The sequence below is a fragment of the Neolamprologus multifasciatus genome, chromosome 10 (assembly GCF_963576455.1).
Source record: "Neolamprologus multifasciatus chromosome 10, fNeoMul1.2, whole genome shotgun sequence".
Classification (NCBI taxonomy): Eukaryota; Metazoa; Chordata; class Actinopteri; order Cichliformes; family Cichlidae; genus Neolamprologus; species Neolamprologus multifasciatus.
Window position 1 is genome coordinate 31,485,958 of NC_140448.1, and position 14,924 is coordinate 31,500,881.

General features: G+C 42.6%; 1 protein-coding gene and 1 long non-coding RNA gene across 6 annotated transcripts in view; both read right to left on the reverse strand.

Annotated features, from left to right (window-relative positions):
- dbn1 (drebrin 1) overlaps positions 1-14,924 on the reverse strand; it is a 128,961-nt gene that overhangs the window by 46,986 nt on the left and 67,051 nt on the right. The window lies entirely within an intron of this gene.
- Positions 1,249-14,924, reverse strand: part of LOC146510503 (uncharacterized) — a 36,101-nt gene continuing 22,425 nt past the window's right edge. For both annotated transcript variants that reach the window (XR_014876298.1, XR_014876299.1), the window contains exon 2: positions 1,249-12,839. This is a non-coding gene — a long non-coding RNA (uncharacterized LOC146510503). The remainder of the gene's footprint in view (positions 12,840-14,924) is intronic.

Here is a 14,924-nt window from a genome sequence, read left to right on the forward strand (position 1 = left end):
TATCTGGATCAGATCTCTACATAACCCACTGAGGTGTTTCGAGTTTGAGTCTGTTGCAGCCTTTTGATCGGCGCTGCAGATAAACCTTTATAAGCTGAAGCTGCTACATGCTGATAACAGTCCTTTTTCCCTTTTGTCCTCACACCCTCGACGAAGCGTGAAGCCACTCGCCACTAATGGCCTCTTCTCCCTACACTTCCCGTTTGACCTGTCGGGGCTCAGAAAAAAGGGTAACCTGTCAGCGACAGAGGTGCCCTTCGCCGCTGGAGCAGGAAGGTGACGGCCAGTCCTGACCCGCGGTACTGCAGCGAAATGTCAAACATTTCTCCCGCTGAGCCTCTTTGTCCTGTAAATGTCGTTCAGATGTCCTCCCTCTGTTTCAGCGACATCCCACATCGCCCTCGGCATCAAACCTCACAGTCACACAGCAGTTTACGTCTGGATCTACTGTATTTTAAACGAGCAGAACACCATCATCTATGTGACAGCTGTGAAAACGTGGTGGCGCCTGAGCACTGACTCTAATATTTTAATGGAAAGATTAGACAGGTGAACTAATCACACCTCAAAGTGTTTGACTTTGTGAATTTTATCTCACGTGGTGTTCCCCAGGGTTCACTTCTAGGACCACTATAGTTTAACAAGTAGGAGAAGCACAACCAACAACCCTGATGTTTTAAACCATAATTAAGGCATCATCACTAACAAGAAGATGGAGCTTGTGATCACTGCGGCTAAACCTGAGAGTCTGAAATGATCACAGCCGTCTGTGGAAAGTGTCAGAGACATTAGAAACCTTTGACCCACCAGCAGCACACTTAAAACCATTTTTTATCATTTAAGAAATATTTATTCACAAAAGTGAAACAAAGTGTGTTAATCAAATCCAGATATTCCAGGACTGTCAGAGCTTTATGGCCATTTAACCCTTTAAAGCCGGTCAGAGCAGCACGCTCTGTTTTGCGTAACTACTTTTAAATCCCGGTAGCTCTGCAACCACTAAGCTAGCGCAATAACTTTTTTTGCACATGAAACCGGAGGAGTTGTACTTACATCTTATGCCATCAGCTTGTCCTCGGTCACAGTTTCCTTCCACATATAACTTTGCAAAAACTGCATAAAAAGCACTTGCAGCAACAAAAACATAATATTCCAGAAACACGCTTTGCCGATCCGATCAGCTGTTTGTAACACTTCCTACGTTGGAATAGACGTCAACATGAACTTTTGCATGTCCGCCATGACCTGCCTGAAACCGGAAGTGACGTCATTTTGCGGAAATGTAGTTTTTTTTTTTTTACCATCAGGTCCTCATGAGCCTATACTGGTGTTTTTAAAAGTTATCTTTGACTTTATGACTTTCTGTGTCGTTTCTGGGATGCTTAGGACTCATATTGCACTGCTGGAAATAGTTTATTTTGATGCATATGCTGCTTTTTTGCAAATTTGCACAATAATATTTATTTTCGTTTTTCCTGCAGTGTATAAAAATTGGTGTATTTCAAAAATAAAACTATGAAGACACTCAAAATAAATTTCCTGTGGTGGGAAACTATTTTGTGCAACTTTTTTGTATTTACAGTTTTGAGGGATAAGCCTCTTAAATTTCTCTAACTAGAAATATATGTTAAAAAACAAAAACGATTTTCAATTTTTTTGTAGTTTATTGCACTTTTTTGCAATTTATGTAATTACTATGCACTTAATGCAGACATATTATTAAAATCTAGGCTATAATGGTTGTATTGATGTATATCAACTTGAAATGCTCCTAAAAATGGCTCCACAGCATGTAAAAATATAATATAAGCTCTGACGGACTTGGTTCTATGGTAGGTCTTAAAGGGTTAAAAACTGTACTGAGGTCATTGTCTCTCAGAAGCTATAGAGCAGATAGCTCTCTGTGGTCATCTGGACTTGGTTGCCTGGTTATTCCCCAGGTTTCTGGCTTTTTCCATCCTACGTGAGGCGTCCTCCAACACCGTCAGCGAGTCAGTGAACTGGATCTCTCCACAGTATTTGTTGTACTTTGCACTGAAGTCATTTGAGTAAATGTGAGATCCCAGCAGACTCCACAAGTTCGGCCTCCTCTCCGCCCTCTCGCATCTACCTCCTGTGTGGTTACCTTCTCCGTCCTCAAGTGTTTCACCTTCGTATAATTGCCTCCCCGGTGTATTAAAGTTTGTTTTCCTGAGTTTCCCCTGCTGTCATCACAGAGTTGCTGTATTTTTCTTCTGAGCTCGGTCAGTGTCACAGCTTTTCTCTCCATGATTGGACCATTTACCGACTGTTAGGCTCGTTAGACCTGTACAAACTCTGTTTCTATGATCACTGCACATTTTTCCTGTTTTCCTTGCAGAATATAAAGAAATGTGGACTGGCTCCAGACCTTTCACAGAGCTGCAGCATATTTAATGAAGTCACAGATGCACAGGTGCCCCGCACCCTCCTTCAGCTGCACGACTTGGGGTTTTTTGCGGCGACTTCTGCCTCTGTTCATTCACATGTTCATTCACGCTCCTCTGGCTGAGCGTAGTAGCCTCTCAGAACAGAGGCGTCTGTGTCGATGAGGCCGAGCTTAAAACAAAATGAGAGCATTTCAAAGGACATCGCGCGCACACACAGACCTCTGTGAGCTGTGATCGAACCGTCTCTGACGGCGGGTCGCTGTGGGCCGGCAGCCAGAGAAGCCTTTCATCCTTCCTCCCTCTCACTCTCACACAAACTCCACGTCTCTCTGCCTTTGTCTCACCCTCCATCTCCATCTCACTCCCTCCTCCCTCTCTCTCTCTCCTCATCTAATTTCCGCTGAATGTGAGGACGAGCGGCGACTTGCCAAAGCGACCCATACATCACAACATCTCGCACAATTACGCATACATACCCCCCACACACAACGCACACTACAGCTGAATGTGAAGTGGGTCAGATTCACACGCCGGGCATGAGGGGCGCATTAAACATTTGAATTAAACGTGGCGTAGACGTTTAACTGGAGCGCGAGGCTGGAAAATGTCACGCAGGCCGTGTGCGAGTTCCCTCCTGAATAGGATTTCTTGGTCAAATGGATAAAACTGCTGAAAAACACGATTATGTCATGAGACTCGAGCGCTCCGCTGAGGACGGCTTTATTTATAGAAAAGCTTTATTTCTCACAGCACATTTGCATTTGAAAGGTGGCCTGTTGTGCTGTTTTCCTCTCTTCTCTTAATTAAGGAATAGCAGCGTCGACTGCTGGTTGTTCCAGGCTAAAATCTCCCGAAATCAAAAGGTTGGATTTTCATATTGTGTCCCACTTTCGTGACCCTCGAGCTCCTCGGGGAGGTTTTACTGAGATATCTCTGACATACTGAAGACCTACAGACTCCCCACAGACAAAGAGGGTCATGTTTCTGCTAATTATCAAACGTTAGCATGCTAACATACTAAATAACATGTGCACATGGCAAACGTGAGTCTTTAAGGCTCGCACACTCTGACCTGCGTCACATTTTTCATGCAAGCCTGAAAAGTCGTGTACTAAAAGCTTCGTAATTAACTGGCTGTGAACAGATTCATGTTCTGAAATTAATCCAACAGCTATAAAAACGTCATTAGCATGCTCACAGCACTGCGTTTGGATCGCTGCGTGCATACAGAGGAAATATACTGGTGGCTGGTTTCAGTCTCTGAGCTCTGGCCTTTAAACATAATGACTCGGTCACTGAGATTAAAACTGGGGAGCAACCTCGTCGCAACTAGGAATAATCTGCCTGGTGTTAGCACTGAATTTTTTTCTCTACTGGTTGCACCACACCCTTAACCTCTGGGCGACCACTTTCACCCACAGGGTGATTTCACAGGTCGCCTGCTGGGAGGCAACCTGTCTCCAAACCATCTGCAATCACACTGCAGTCACATGACAGGTCAGCGAAGATTTGCAAATAACTGACTCAGACTGACTGCAACGTGTTGGCGATCTGTCTGCGTTTATAAATTAGCTCCACCGCCGAGCACAACTCATCTGCAACAGGTCTCTGCAACAGGGGACTCGTCTCAACTGGTTGCCAACTGATTATATTTTAGTTACAATGCAATATGAAAACAAGGTTGTCACCCCGCAGCAACTACGTCACCATTTATGGAGACATTTCTGTATTTTTAATGTGAATCTCTACGTATGGCGAAAGAAACACATTCCCAATTTCCATTTTTCTCACATTTAATAATAATAACCTAATAATTTAGCAGACAGACCATTTTATCGCCACCCTGAGGCATCAAAGTTGCTCTGAAGACTGAAAGTGTTCGCAGACCTGAAGCAACCATTTCAAAGGCAACAGGTTTCGTGCTCACAGTTACTTTTCTACTCACCATGCTCTCCAACCACTGGGCTAATGTTTTGGCTATATTAGATGAATACGTCACACTTTATCTGAGCTGAAGCTTCAAACAGAGCCCTGATTGTTGTGCAGCTTCCGTTTCATGATACTGGAGGTGCAACTACAAATCCATCTTTTCTGCTCTTTGCTTCCGTTTTTTACTGTAATTTCGATCCCATCAGCACAAACACGTTCCTGCATCGGTCCATCGTGACATGGGCCATGACTTAATCACTCCTTCTCAGAAACCACCCAGTGAAATGATGTCATGCTCCAGAGAGCCATTGCCAACCCCTACACACACTTATAATGGGATTCTGCAGTTTCACATCCTCAACATGAGCTCATCCCCAAACACAAAGAACGAGCAGAAATTCACTTTAAGGGTTCTTTTGGGTTAAACACATATTTTGTTTAGTTGGTCTCAGAAAAGGAACTTTATTTCCTAAAAGTTGATCCTCTTAGCTGCCTGACAACATCTGACAGGAACTATTATAAAGGGTGGGTGTATGTGCATTCCTGCTCAGCTGTTTGAGTTGTGTGATCTGTCCTATTTGCCCAGATGAAATGTCTGGGACCCGTGGGAAATCTCTCTGCAGACATGAGTGACAAATGGAAAGTTAAGTACGAGCAAACCAACTTTCAGCCCCACGAAGAATGGAGCAGCAGGGGTAAAAGAGGACATGAAGTGGGTATTTAAAGAGCACTGGGTTCATTTTATTTTAAGGTGAACTGCAGTTTAGCACAGCGTGCCTTTTTTAAAGCTCTGCTCACTGATTTTTGCTAAAAATGCAGAACCTGCCTGAGAATAAACACATTTTTATATTTTCTTCAACATCACTGTAACCTATCAGTGATGCCAACATAAATCCACCAGCACATAAAGGAAAAACAAAACAAAAAAAAACGAGTCAGTTAAATGAAATATATAAACATTGTTTCATATGACATTTTATACAATCAGTCTTTTCTTTCTCTTTTTTGTTACATAGTTACAAAGTTGGTCTTTGGGGTATTTGGAGGATGGTGACAGTAATTCAGAACTACAGGAAACTGATAATAATCACACACAATAAAAAAAACTAAACAGGAAGTTCAAACTGAAGCAGAAAGTTCAAAAGCTTTAATGGAAGTTTGAAACAGAAGGACCTTCAAGAACAAATTTGGTTAAAAATACCAATAAATCAAGAAATGAAAGTAGCATTTTTATGAAGTTTGTTCTCTCTTGGAGCTGGTTACAAGAATATATTAGCTTCAGTAAAGATACGATCTTGGAAGGTCTAAAGAGATGACATTTTTTGTACACAATCACCCAGAAAAACCTCGTCTTTAATCAGTGATGTCAGAGTTACAATAAATAAATTGACTGCTGCTGCTGATTGAAATCAGTTGTGAGGATGTTGCTGCATTAAAAAAAAACTTCCTTTTGATTCTTTGGTTGTTGGCACATTACTGCAATCACCTGTTGTTTAAAGGTCCGTGTCTATGCAAGACTGTTACTTGTTACTCCCTAACCACCGAGTGTCAGTAAAATTCAGAAAAGGTACTATGGAAACCTGAAACCATTTGTCTTCAAAGTTCAAGTCCTGTCGCCAAAACCAGCAAGTTTGAAAAGACACAATGTTTACTTCTGATTCCATTTGAGATTAGCAAGCAGTTGTGTCTGCAGCAGGAAGCAACCTCCTTCAACCAGTCACCAACCAGTCGTCATCCAGTAACCAACCAGTCGTCATCCAGTCACCAACCAGTCGTCATCCAGTAACCAACCAGTCACCAACCAGTCGTCATCCAGTCACCAACCAGTCGTCATCCAGTCACCAACCAGTTGTCATCCAGTCACCAACCAGTCACCAACCAGTCGTCATCCAGTAACCAACCAGTCGTCATCCAGTAACCAACCAGTCGTCATCCAGTAACCAACCAGTCACCAACCAGTCGTCATCCAGTCACCAACCAGTCGTCATCCAGTAGCCATCCAGTAACCAACCAGTCACCAGCCAGTCGTCATCCAGTCGTCATCCAGTCACCAACCAGTCGTCATCCAGTAGCCATCCAGTAACCAACCAGTCACCAGCCAGTCGTCATCCAGTCACCAACCAGTCATCATCCAGTCACCAACCAGTCACCAACCAGTCGTCATCCAGTAACCAACCAGTCGTCATCCAGTAGCCATCCAGTAACCAACCAGTCACCAGCCAGTCGTCATCCAGTCACCAACCAGTCACCAACCAGTCGTCATCCAGTCACCAACCAGTCGTCATCCAGTCGTCATCCAGTCACCAACCAGTCGTCATCCAGTCACCAACCAGTCACCAACCAGTCACCAACCAGTCACCAACCAGTCACCAACCAGTCGTCATCCAGTCACCAACCAGTCACCAACCAGTCGTCATCCAGTAACCAACCAGTTGTCATCCAGTTGTCATCCAGTAACCAACCAGTTGTCATCCAGTAACCAACCAGTCAGAGAGTAAACATTTTTCCTGAGCAACTTGTAACCTACAGAGCACAGAGTAACAAAAACAAGACGACTTCACGTCCACATGTTTTATGTCAGACTGGACTTTTTTCCATCCACAGCACCTCTTCTGTCACGCCTGCCACTCTGGCGATATAACCCTAACCATTTACAGCCTACAAACAATAACACAGTCTGGCAACAAAAAAACAAAAAGGAGATAGAGGTGCACACCTTTGATATCACAAACTAAAATCTGTTTTCCTTATCCATGCGCACACGCAGTGGCTTTTTCCAAAAACACCCGTCCATGTGTGGACAGGGCCGTCCAGCCTACTGGTCCTGCTGGGTACGATTTAAATTAGCACTATGAAGAAAACGAGGAACATTTAGAAGAAGGTGAGGAAATAAACATGTAAAAATTCTGAAAAATCTATCGCATGCTGATCTGAAACTTCACCTCCAATTCCGTTTGGTCCACATTACTCTTCAGATAACCCACAAAGATAATTCAGGTTTCATTTCAGATGATGCACAGCAGCACAGAAAGCTAAATAAAGCTCAAAATCAACTACACAACACAGCAAAGCCGTGGTGAATATCTTTTACGTAAGACAACTGTGTGAACATTACTGTGATGTTTCCTGTGGCACATCGGTGGACTAAAAGCCGAGCTGGTGGTCTAACTTCCCACTGATGTGATTTTACCTGCAGCTCGAGCGGCGATGAAATCAGCGCGTTTCTAAATATAAACCAGCAGCAGCTGGACCACACGAGGCCGCGCTGCTCTCGTGTGAGTGGCTCACAAATGAACCTACACATGTGCCTGCATGGAAATGAATACAGCTGCTATGCAAGACTGTGTGTGTGTGTGTGTGTGTGTGTGTGTGTGTGTGTGTGTGTGTGTGTGTGTGTGTGTGTGTGTGGGAGGTAGCTACATATGGAAAACAGAGGAGGTGGAAGGAGAACGGGTGTTTGTTTTACATGGCTGACATGTCTTGTAACACCTTTTTCTTTTATTCTCGACGCTCGTTCTCGATATTCCCTCCACCCCCGACTTCGGGACAGGGTCTAATCGTATCCTGATGTTCCCAAATTCCCAATACAGCCAGTAGTTAAGCTTCCAAACATCAGCTTGGAGTTTTGCAGAGATTAAGGCTTCATAATGCAGCTCTGCCAAAACTATTCTACACAGCACATCAAAGCTAGTTTAGGTGGACCACAGGGGGTTAATACTTCTGCAGTATTAACCAGGGGCTGCATGGAAAGATGAGCTATTACAGTTAATTAAAGAACTGAGCAGACATAAAGTAGATGAGTTTGAGGTTAACGGTTAAACGCAGCCATGAGGGAGGCCGAGAGCCAGTGTAGTGTCCTAGTGCCGGTCCCAATGGAGACGGTTGCATCAGGAAAGGAATCCAGCATTAAATCTTTGGAAATGTGGATCGTCAGGAATGGGATTTCATGAGTCCTGACCAGGATGGACAGGATTAGAGACGGGAACATCAGGGACAGCTCAGGTTGAGCATTTTGGAGGCAAAGTTAGAGAAAGAGATAGTTGAAGCTGCTGGTTACTGTTAGCAGCTAACACTGGCGTGGACAAACCAGCGAAACTACAGCTAAACATAAACATGGATAAGAGGTGTCATTAAACAGTGAAACTGATCTAAAATGTGTGTGTCACATTAAATTATTTGCATTTAACCACAGGTCACATTTTATACATAAGATTTACGACAGGTGCACGCCACCTCTGCAGCTCGACGGAGGCCCTGTTAGCTGCTCCACGCTCCACAGGGTTTGTTTCTAGCTCTGACAGGAAACTGTCCAAGCGGCGTGTTCGAAACATCTCAGACAACAGCGATCGCTATCGAATCAGAAATCGCCCGTTTCCCACCCGGCTCACTCAGGCGGCAGGAAGGCCGGGTGAACCATGGCGGCCTGTCAGCTCGCTGGCATTTTGTCCTGAAGTGACGGAGACGGTGAAGAGCGGTAATTAAAGGCTGGAGAACGCGAGCTCTGACACATACACTGACAAATACACGGGGCACTGCCACCTGCTTCACCCAGCCTCTAATTACTAAACTCAGCTGGAGGCTCAGCCACCCGCCTGGAGGTGTGACGGAGAGCTCCAGCACATTTCGGACTTGTAGTCTCTGAGCGCGCTCAGTATAGGAGATATTCTACATTCAGGACAAAGGCGACGGGTCCAGACCTGGGCTGGATTTGCTGTTGCTGGATATCTTCCCAGTGCAGGAACCATCTGGGATTCAGGTATTTTAACTGGTTTCCTGGAAATTGTGAATCATGAGTGGTGCTACGAATGAGCCACGATCTACGACTGTGGGACTTTGGTCCAGCTGTGGCTTCAGCACAGCCGACTCCAGAGTCCTGTTTTTATTATATCTGCTGGAACATTGGTGGAAACACTTTGGTAAAAAATATTATTGACGAAGTCACCAACAGGATGACTTCAGAACCAATCAGCAAAGTAAGAATCTTGACTAGTTCTGGTCCAGTTTTATTTTTAACTACCCAAAAAGGCTAAAGCCATCTTATTTTATCACAGCAGAGAACAGCAAAGGTTTAGACCCTCAGTGTTGGTCTGCTGAGTTGAAATGACAAAGGATAAAAGACCTCATTTAAAATGTAAATTCTTCCAGTAATGGTGAAGATTGAACCTTTGGATGGTCGAGGTCCTGGTTTACGCACACTTACATAGATTGGATAGGTTTTATTCATTTTTAGCCCTGCTGCTCATGAAAATGTCATCTGTGGGAATTCATTTTATTTGAATCAATCAGTGGTGACGAGATTAAACCTCGGGGTCAATCCAGGCGTATTTTAATGGATCACATAGGTTTGCTGTGAAGAGCCGCTTTCACAAACACGCCAGCACGGCCTCGACGATGCTGCGGCGTTATTTAAAGCTGCAGAGAAATATTGGCATTTCAAGAATTTAAAGAAACATTACTGAAACCTGAAGGACTGAAAGGGTGATTCCAATATTCACAATATTATATCTTCATGACATCATTCAGGGAACACATGAACTAACAATACATGAGAATATTCTAGTTTATTTCTGTTTGTGATCCAATCCTGACCAAGTGATGTTCATCCCCCAAACTTTGGACCAAAATCGTGATTCTGGAAAATATAAACATCTAAATTAATTTGGTAATTTATCAAATACAAATGAAACAAGTCTGTGACACAGAACCGTAACCCTTCATCTAAACATGTGAAAGACAGCTTGGCTCGAAGCATCGACTAGAGAACGGCCAAAAACTGTATTTACTCCAAAAAAAAAAAAAAAAAAACCCAAGAAAAACAAAAAACAGATGGAGCAGGACCGTCCTCTTGTTTGGGATGATGCTGGATAGAAATAGAAACGTCAGCACCTGACACTGTCCTGGCAGCGTCAGGTGGAGGTGGGGAATGGAAGTCCTGTTTCAACATTTAGCCTGACATGCAAGCTTACGAGAAGCAAAGAAGGGAAGGAAGACAGCAGGGAAATCAGTAGAAGATAAAAATAGTGCTTCACTGGAGCATATTTCAAGTCCTCTAGTGTTTGAAGGCTTGCTGAACACTGTCTCTCTCTGCAATACTGACAGAACCAGAAACAGAGTTACAGGCAGATACTGTACCACCTGCTGTTCCTGTAAAACGGCTTATTCTGCATTACAGTATTTAGTGAGACAGATATTAGCTCATCTCTCCCCTAACCATTTTCCCTTTAAGTGAATTATCCAGATCCAGAGTCTTTGGATGTACACGAATTATCCTTTATTTTGATATTAGGCAACAACTCTAAAAGCCTGTGGACACACTACTAAGAGCACATCTCTAACTTCATTAGGGATATAAGCCATCTCAGAAACACCCGTTTTTACAGTGGGAAGTTTAAAACTGCACATAAGACCAAGATCAACTTAACTCAAGTAACTTTTTGTTATTAATTTACTGCATGTCACTTAAGTACTTTTGATTATTTCTACAGTTATCAAAAATTTCAACTGTTGTAACAGCACCATCATATGATTTCAAACTTGTTAATGATAATTTTAGCTAGCAAGCTAACAGCTTCATTTGTTTATCTATACTGTCAGCAACTACTTATCCATATTTATAAATTTATTTTGGTCATATTGTTTACAGTTTCAAATATTAGTCATAATTTTAGCTAATAATTTTAGCTGTTAGTCATATTTTAGCTAACAATTTCAGCTGTTAGCTGTATTTTTAGCTAACAGTTCTTTAACTATAAAATTTAGCTACTCAGCTAGCCAGTTAAGATTTTATTGGTTAGCCAAACTGTTAGCTAAAAATATATAATTACATATTTAGAATTTAGATTGGTAATTAAACCAAAATGTAATCTGTTTAACTATACTGTTAGATTAAAGAAAATGAATCCAGGATTTCAGTATTTCTTTTATACTATTAAGCATTTCAAGCACTGCAAACACTTAGCTAATATTTTCCACTGGCTATGCGCTACTCTAGCTAATAACTTCTAATTTTGTGCTTACAAAAGGTATCTAGATAGAAATATGGATAAAACATTAATCCATTTCCAAATATTTTACAATTTAGTTAATTGATAACATTAATAAAATTTTTTTAGTAATAGCAATTCCTCTGGGATGAATTAAGTATTCTTATTTTGATTGATTTTAGCTAACACCTTTAACTGCTAGCTAATAACTTCTACCTACACGTTAGGAATTTTATGTAGAAACTAGATATAATTTCACTTTATCCTGACTGAAGGACACTAAAATAAAGGGCTTATCTATAGATTTGATTAATTGATTTTACTGTTTTTATTACCTCAATCTAGCCATTTCAGCCAATTGTACATATCCACTACCTTTTCATTTCTTTTTTGTTTTTTAGGTTTTTCGTTGTTTAAATATATGCATGCCGCCTGCTTCAGAAGTGGGATAAGGTTGGAAATCATTGAGATAGTAATTTTACAGTACAGCAGGGAAACATCACTTCATCCATCCTAAAAAACACTTTGTTTTCCAGCAGATTATTTTAGGCAACATAATTTACTCTGCTTAAACGTCACACAGGGAAAACAAACGAAATCATATTATTGTTGTCGTTAATGTAATTTCTCAAGTAGTGCTAAAGATCAAAGAGCAGCACAGAGTCTGTCCTTCTTTTCTTTTCATCCCTTCAACAGTTTTCTTTTTGCAGAGTTAAACAGCAGAGGTGTGAAAACATTGAGCCTGAACTTTGTGGCTCCGTGTGAACCTTTTCTCTCCGAGCCAGACTCAGCTGCAGTCCAGTTTGTATGACGCAGGCCGAATGAAAAGAGTTTGGGAGTTGTTTTTGTGCAGTCATGTTTTCTAAAAGCTGCCGCTGGTGTTGAACTCCATTTCCTCTGCTCAGCAGCATGGCGGACAGCACCACCCGTAGCCTTTACTTTGAGCTGGACTTAAAAGCTTTTGTACAGGTAGAGAGTTTATCCACATGCTCCACTCTGCTGCCTCCTCAATCACTTCTGGTCTATCTGCCACCCTTTTCTAAGTCCTTCATTTGTTGAGCTATTTGTCATCCTATGTTCTGGATAACAAGCACCAAGCGAAGGCGCATTAACTTCACCCCAAGATCTATTTTAAGGATCTATTATAAGGAAAACAGATGAACAAGACACCAAATATTCCCACCACTAATGGCTTGTTGTTATATCAGCACTAAGGCCTCTCTCAGAGTTCGGAGGCTGCCCGGTTGTTTTGCTGCAGACATTACTGATCATTACTGTCCAAGTCCTCCTGATATACAGTTCAGACCCAGCCGTACTATCAAAATAGACTCACCTGAGGTTTTTAAAGCTACAGATACTTCCTGCCTGCATTTAGCTTTCAAGCACTTGGACACTGTTCCCTTGTAGGCTTCTAGAAGTCAACCAATCATAACAAACTGATAAATCTGTTTTTTGGTATTTATCCATGTCATGAAAAATACTTTTGCCTAATATATTAGCCCACAATTAAGCAATTAATCTCCATCCTAACTACACACATGCACATCTGCCTGCATGTTGTATCCTGTATATAATGCATGTTATATATGTAAGTGATGCATGATCTGAGGTGATGACAGAGTTTAGTGAAAGCTTAAAAACTACGTTTCCCATGATTCAACTGAAACATGGCATTTTTTACTGTTATTGATCCCAGAATGCATAAATGATGGAAACAACCCATGTTTGAAAACTAAAGCCAACACACTGTTCACTGTAATGGACACCAGGGGGCGCTCTCTCTGCCTGTTCTTCCAAATTAACTGACACATACAGAAAAAGTTCAACTAGTTTGGAGCACAGGTTTCTCAAACTGAAGGCCGTGTGTGGTGAAGCAAGGGTGGTGTTCAGGTGAGATGATGAAGCTGTTGTTCATGAACAGGATCCAGCATTTCAGAGCTGCTGACAGGTTTAGAGAGACAGACCTGAGCGCCGTCTGTTCCAGTCCTCGTGTGTCTTCCTGAAATCGGCACAAAGAGATGACATCTCTGGTCTCATGTCCACATTAGCTGCCCCCGTCTGCGGCTCAGTGCAGAGTGTTATTGATTGGCCCTGTCGATGCAGGCCTGCCTTTAACTCACTTTACTTTGTTTATGGCTCGGCTTAAATGCCTGAAACTGCTGCTGCTGCTCAGAGCACACAAACAGCAGAGGACATCTGTGTCCTCGCCTTTCTGTAAATTGGAAACTTTCAATTTCCAGCAGACAAAAAGCTGAGCTGTAGGCTATAATTCTGACATGAGATATTGTCCATCTGGGAAAACAGAAGCTCGAGAAGAAGGCAAAAGACATCTGCTTTTTGCAGATGATGTGTTCCTGTTGTCTTCATGGAGCAATGACCTTCAGCTCACACTGGGCAGCCTGCAGCTGAGTTTCAATTAGCACCTCCAAGTCTGAGCCCTCGGTTCTCAGTCTGAAATCAGTGGAGGGACTCCACCGAAGATATATTTGGATTTCTGATTAGGACGTGTCCTGGATGCCTCGGTGAGGTGCTTTGGGCATGTCCCTCTTGGGAGAGACCCCTGGGCACCATCCTGAACAGATTATGTCTCTCAGCTGGTTCAGGAACACCTTGGCATTCCCCATAACACGACAGAGTAAGGTGTGAGCATGTCTGTGGCCCAGACAAGCTTAGATGGTGGAAACGTGATAAACTGATGGAAGGAAGTCAAAGTTTAGCCTCTCCGGTTTGGCTGCTTGGAAAAAATATAAACTGTTTTATTCTATTTAAAGTTTTCTCGTGACCTTTTCTCAGCTCACATTTTGCACGTGCACGACGTCATCAAAAGTAAAACAAATGTAGTTAGGTGCCCCCCCACCATTCCCTTCTCCGTGAGTCAGACGCCTGCAGCTATACTTTACAGTGACACTCAGCCTCTTACTGTTTCTAATGATCCATTATATGAACTTGTTTTCCAGTGCTCCCAGCAGGGCTGCAGACTGGACCCATCACAGCAATAACTCACTCTTGCTCCTAAAGGCACAGAATCTGAAAACAGCTGGACGTGTTTCTTCTGGTCGATACTGGTGAACAGATCTGCAGTTTAATAACACGGCACTGCAGGAGGGACGGGTCCTTAAAGGCACTGCAACACACACTTAGAGTGCAAACGAGGAAATCTCACAGAGCAACACAAACACTAAAAGAACAACAGAAGCAAACCGGACAGATCTAAGAGCTCGTGTGAACCTTCCAGATGCAGTCAGCCTAAACGTGAGCTACGCCAGTCATTTTTAAAATATAGCTGGTTTGATGCAATGAATGATATCTCTGTGCTGCATTTATCCAGTAACATCCAGTTTGGTGTTCAGGAGCACTGCCTGGAAATGAAATTGAACGGAGATATTCGACAGAAAGCAAAGGCGAGCACAAAAATAGTCTAAAGGGAAACAGAGGATGGAGAAACTGTAAATTAAAAAGTCAAAGGCTCACGACTGACTCACTCATACAGCTCAGTAGGCAACAGCAGTACTCACTGAAAAACCGCATCACAACCAGCATAAAAAGAAAAAACAAGCTAAACAGTGACCAAATACAACCTGAGAGCCCTGTGTATTAGCTAGCA